The sequence below is a fragment of the Euprymna scolopes genome, chromosome 14, assembly GCF_053919585.1.
Source record: "Euprymna scolopes isolate OS-2025 chromosome 14, ASM5391958v1, whole genome shotgun sequence".
NCBI classification, from domain to species: Eukaryota; Metazoa; Mollusca; class Cephalopoda; order Sepiida; family Sepiolidae; genus Euprymna; species Euprymna scolopes.
In genome coordinates, this window is record NC_136495.1 from 58,900,564 (window position 1) to 58,907,206 (window position 6,643).

The 6,643-nt window shown below is 35.2% G+C and overlaps 1 pseudogene; it reads left to right on the top strand.

The window, feature by feature from the left end:
* The first annotated feature begins 2,967 nt into the window (after positions 1-2,967).
* On the top strand, positions 2,968-3,915 carry LOC145292741 (histone-lysine N-methyltransferase SETMAR pseudogene; annotated as a pseudogene).
* Positions 3,916-6,643: the final 2,728 nt, after the last annotated feature.

Below are 6,643 nucleotides of genomic sequence, written 5' to 3' on the forward strand. Positions count from 1 at the left end.
GTTTTTAATGTGGGGTAAAATCTAGCTCCCCTAAAAGTAGGCAAAAAGGGGGCACTCTGGTTACCAAAAATAATAATTGTCCCAGAATAGTGGGTTTCCCCTTCATTGACTGGTACAACATCTGCAGAACAGATACTACACTTTGATCCCGGCCTGAAGGCCTTTTTATTATGTATTCTTGGTGTTTCTTATGTGTTTTGTATAGAACATCTTTATTATTGTTGCTTGTACTTTTACCACGTTTATACATCATTACACTTGTTTCCCTAGGTTATGTTTGACATTTGTTTTTATAACCATAATTCTTACGCCGGATACACAAAATGGTTTCCGGACAGATACGAAAAAGACATGAATCATGAGTAACTGCCTCGTTTTCAAATTGCTGTCGGAAGTATTTATTTCCGTCATTCCATTTTCGTGGAAAACATTCCTCACTGATTTCTGTATTAGCCGTAAGGACGACAAACATTTATAAAAAGAAACAAACACCAGAAAAACAATCTCATATAGCCTAATAGTTATCTAAGAAAAAAAATATCTGAGAACCCGTTCTTTCTTAAACATTTAGAAATCCATTTTTATGCAAAGAAATTATGCTCAGCGCCATTTTTCTCTGTATTACAGCTTTATTATCAGAAAAAATATATATTTATGTATATACATATATTATGAACATATATATATATACATTTATGTGCGTATATTACAAATAATTAGTATATATATATATATATATATATATAATATATATATAATATATATATATATATATATATATATATATATATATAAGTGGACGTGTCTGTGTGTTTGTGTACATTTCCCTACGTAATCTCTGTCAATTTTTAGTCTACAGGCTTGAAATTTGATATACAGGGTACTGAGATTTGGGAAAATCGATGTAATCGGTTTTCGACCAGAAATATGGCTGTTAAGGGGTTAAAGTTCAACGATTTGATCTTTGAGAACTCTACCAAACTCCTCCGACAATTTTTGGTCTAAACACTTGAAATTTTAGATATAGGTTCCTTGGACAGGGATGTAACTTAATAGCTTGATTTGAGCCCAAAACAATAAATGTTCAGGGGGTATAATAGGGGTCAAAGTTTAAAAAATTGCCCGTTTTTTTTTTTTTTTTTTTTTGCTTAACATACACCTCCAAACATCCGGCCAACGCCGGGCACCCATGCTAGTATATATATATATATATATATATATATATATATATATATATATATATATATATATATATATACTAGCAGCGGTATATATATATATATATATATATATATATATATATATATATATATATATATATATATACTAGCAGGGGTGTCCAGCGTTGCCGGTCGTAAAATTCGCTTAAATATAATATTTTAATTCATGCAGATTTCGTATTTATTATTTTAGAGTCAATCATTTCAAATTGTATTGGACCCAATATATAGTTATGATTTCAAAAGTTAAAAAAAAATAGTATTTGAGTGGCATCAGCAAGAATCGAAACCGAAACGAAAACATGGCAAAACATAGTTTAATTATTGAAAATATGTCTACAAGTTAAGCAACGATTCGAGTTTATTTGTATTTAATATGGTTGGACTGGGGTAAGCAGTGTGAATTTTATTAAATGCAAGCTGGTTTCCATGGCAACTAAGTTTTAGATAGACAAGATGCAATCAAAATCGGTCGGACGGTCCACCGAGTTTTATATATATATATATATATATATATATATATATATATATATATATATATATATACTAGCAAAAGTACCCGTCGTTGACTGGGTTCAAAAACAGCCTACAGAAAATTGACTCTGATTTATGAAAGTATGATAGGTTATGAAAAGGAAGGGTTGTAAAGAGATAGCTTCGAATTTGGGGGGTATCAAAACCAAAGCAAAATATGATGAAAGAAAAAATAAAATAGATAAATCCCATAATTTATTATACCATACATGTTTACACTGAAACACTTATCACAATATTCTGTGGATCTATATTAAAAAACCTTGTTAAACTTTGTGACATATTTCCATTCTATGGAGGTCAGGCGCGAACGAACACCCCATAATTTTATTATACCATATTTCTTACAAACTAAAACATAATTATCAAAGTATACTTACGCAGATAGATATGAAAAGTCTTTATTAAAGTTTGTGCCTATTTCCATTTTATGGAGGCCAGACGCGAACGCAGACCCCACAATTTTATTATACTATTCCTATTTAAGTTAAAACATTCTTATCAAAGTAGTCTTATGTACATCTATATCAAAAACACTTGTAAACATTTTTTTTTAATTTCCATACTGTATTGACCAGGCGCCTACGCAGATCCCACAATTTTAATGAATCATCATTATGCCAGATCAAACATACCCATTCCTGTGTCTCGATACATCTTCTATCATTAAATGTGATTAGTTTTCTATAATAGTCAGCCATATAGGAGCCTATTTGTGACCAGACACACAAACGTTCAGTTTTATATATATATTTATATATATATATATATGTGTGTGTGTGTGTGTATGTTTGTGTGTGTGTGCGCGCGCGCGGATATTGAACGTTAAATATTAGTATTGTGTGGGCATATCTATACATCTTGAATATTTGTAATTTGTTTAGTTGGATACGTGCACCTAAATATGTGACTATACTGAATTATTCTCGATGGAAACCAGGAAGGATATGCTCGAATGGAAAAGATGGAGGATGTTCTATGTGCTCCCCACCCACAAATATATAATATAAAAAAAATTAAAGCATAGTGGGAGGGTGGGAGGTACCTGGCTAGACAATAAATGATATGTTTTTATTGATATCAGATTCTCATATTTACTAACACTCTCTTTCTATCATATTAGGCATTGTTTAATGAAATTAGCTATTACTGAAACCTGAAAGACGGTTAACGTCGAAACGTAGATCGCTCCGCGTAGGACCTTTTCTGATTTTTCTACCGAAAATCTGCCAAGACAACTCGTGATATCAATGATGAGTTTGGCTCAGGAACTATTAACGAATGTGTGGCACAACAGTGGTTCAAAAAATTTCGCAATAGTGATGAGAGCCTCGAAGATAAAGACGGTCTCGGCCGGCCGACTTCGGTTGATAACGAACATTTGAAAAACTTAATTGAAGCCGATCTTCGCAAAACCACACATGAAGATGCTGTTGAACTCGAGGTCGGCCACTCAACAGTCGTTCGCCATTTAAAGCAAATATGTAAGCCAAAAAAGATAAATGGGTGTCGTATGAAATGAACGATAAGCAAAAAATTGTCATTTTAAAGTGTCTTCTACGCTACTTCTGCGCAACAAAACGACCCATTTCTCGAGTGGAGTGTGACGTGTGATGAAAAATGGATCATCTACAACAACCGGTGACGTTCGGCACAGCAGTTTAATGCCAGTGAAGCTCCACAACACTTCCCCAAACCGAAATTGCACCAAAAAAAAAAATTAATGGTGACTAGTGTTCTGCGGGCAGTCTTATCCATCACAGCTTTTTGAATCCGGGCGAAACGATTTCGACGAAGAAGTACTGCCGACCAATTGACAAAATGCATCAGAAGCTCCAACGTACGTACTCGAGATTGGTAAATATGAAGGGACCAATTCTCCTCAATGACAACGCTCGCCCGCATGCAGAAGCTGAACGAATTGAGCTACGAAACTATGCTTCATCCGTCTTATTCATCGGACCTCTACCCCACCGATTATCACTTTTTCAAGTATCTCGACAACTTCTGCGCAAAAATGCTGCAAAGGCGAAATGATGCGGAATCGACCTTCAATGACTTCATCGCTTCCAGAACTCCGGATTTCTATGCTAATGGGATAAATAAACTTGTTTCTCGTTGGCAAAATTATGTCGATTCTAATGGTTCTTATTTCGATTAATAAAGTTTATTATTGAAGGAATTATGATCCTCTGAAGTTAAATGTCAAAAAACGAGATTATTTTTGCACCAACCTAATCTATCTTCTGTACTCCTATAAATTCGTTTTCATTTTGTGTGTATTGATATTCATATTAAAACCCCTCTTTTCTATTTATTTAAAAAGAAAATACAATTTTCTTATATATGGGTTGTGGAATTGCATTCACTAGCAAAAGATCTAGCTAATTTGCATATTCTTTTAAACATTCATTTTAATTAATTCCCTATTAGTTTTTTCGGTTTTCTCATGGGATGATCATCTTTAGTTAACTATTACGTGTAATTATATTCATGCAGATATTCTACATGATTTATACTTGTATAATATTTGCGTAAAAAGCTTACAGTAAACATCAAATTGTTTCCATATATATTTATGTATACGTATATATTTTTGTTTAATCTATCTATCAATTAAAATAGTGTTTGCATGTTTATTTATTTTTTATTTAATCGTTTACTTTTACTTTCGTTTACTTTTACGTTTACTACTATGAGTCTGTGTTCTTATTTTTTTGTTTTATTTTACTTCAGTCGAAGTTCTCAGAAATCAAGGGGCCCACAACCTGGGGCTAACACTTGAAGTCTATATGAGATACATAGATATTCGAATATTCCATTAAAGTTCTTTATCTCTCAAGCACTGATTGAACATAATTTTCCTCTCCCCAATTAACCATTTTTATACGTTGTAGTATATCTTTCATGTTGGTCTCTTGGTCTTACTGCATTCCAGGACAAGAATTTATCTAGTCTGGTGGAGTATCCAGGCTCGTGCTATTACTCTAGGTAATATCACTTGGAGAAGGTGCACCATTCCTCGGGAAAGCTGTGGGGTAGCCGTAGTGAGATCTTATTTGGATTGCGAATACTATGTGATTTTGAATATTTGGTCAGGGTTTACTTCTATGGAAAAAGTATCCTCATGCCAAGTTGTTCTGACAAACCCCTGTACGGAGAGACCTTAGACACTCGAGGACAGTGTCTAGTAGGCATTCAAGTTCTTTCCTTACATATATGGGTGTGTGTATGTATGCTCTTGCGTATCTTACGTGCAGTTCACTGTTATATGTGTGTGGATCTGTGTTCTTATCCTTACACCGTTTCTTGCCATGAAAGCCTTCGAGACGTGTACGTGCAAATGTATAATGCGTACATACCTGCTTGCCTTGGCCAGCGGATGATATCTTCTTGGACGCTGGTCTGCCATCTCGTTGGGAAGTGGTCACTGCAGAGAGATTCATTAATGACAAGATGGACTGAAGCTTCAATTATTTTATTAAAGGCAAACCTATCATCTCGAACCCTGGTTGTCGGAGAGCCGAATCTCCGATCTACATTCCTCTGCTGCCTAAACCACTTACTGCCGATGTGGTCGTCAACCGGAAGCCTACGACCACAATTCCCGTGTCACCCCTAATTTCCGGTGCATTCTATCTAGGTTGATATCTGTCAAACTTAACCTTTTGTGACCCTGCCAACTCACTGATGGGAAATGAAAATACAGTTACATAGCTTTCTATTTCTAATACTACTTATATAGCAATTAAGCTTGGATTCCCAATACTGCATCTCTATCTTTCTATATATCTATATAAGTGAACGTGCCTGTGTGTCTGTGTGTCTGTGTACATTTCCCTACGCAATAACTCTGACAATTTTTAGTCTACAGACTCGAAATTTGATGTACAGGGTACGGAGATTTGGGAAAATCTTTTTAATCCATTTTCGGCCAGAAATTGGGCTAGTAAGGGTTCAAACTTCAGCGATTTGACCTTTGAGAACTCTACCTAACTCCTCCGACAATTTTGGGTCTAAACACTTGAAGTTTTAGATAGAGGTTCTTTGGACATGGATCTAACTTAATAACTTGATTTGAGCCCAAAACAATAAATGTTAAGGGGTCATAATAGGGGTCAAAGTTAAAAACAATTTGACCTCTGCGGTTTTTACCAAATTACTCAGACAATTTCTGGTCCAAACATTTGAAAATTTACATAAAGGGTATTCAGAGATAGGGCAAGCTTTTTAATCGGTTTGGGTGTAAAATTTTGAGCTACGAATATATAAATGTATGTATGCATGTGTCTATGTTTACATGTGTGCCTAAAACTTTCGACAGAGGCGACGGATTTTTTCAGACGACAAATATCTAAAATTTGAATAATATCTTCACCTTCAACTGGGAATTTTTCTACACCGGGGGGTCGTTTTTTCGCCATAATTTTTGAAAGTCATCCTCTCCTTTCGATTGTCTAGCCTTAATTAAAACCTACGTCACTTCCAGTTTGGCGGTGGTCGTAACGACAAAGCCGTCAGGATTTTTCCCCGTTCTTTTCCTCCGTCGCGGTACGGGTTCGAGCCTGACTTTCTACTACCACTTTCTTTGTTGTTTTTTTGCTCAACACACACATCCAAACACCCGGGCAACGCCGGACTGACATGCTAGTATATATATAAAAGTGAACGTGTCTATCTGTCTGTCCGTATGTCTGTGTGTCTGTCTGTGTACATTTCCCTACATCATAACTCTGTCAATTTTCATTCTACAGGCTCGAAATTTGATATAAAGGGTACTGAGATTTGGGAAAATCTTTTTAATCCGTTTTCGGCCAGAAATTTGGCTGTTAAGGGACAAAGATTTTACCTTTGAGAACCCTACCAAACTCCTCCGACAATTTTGGGTA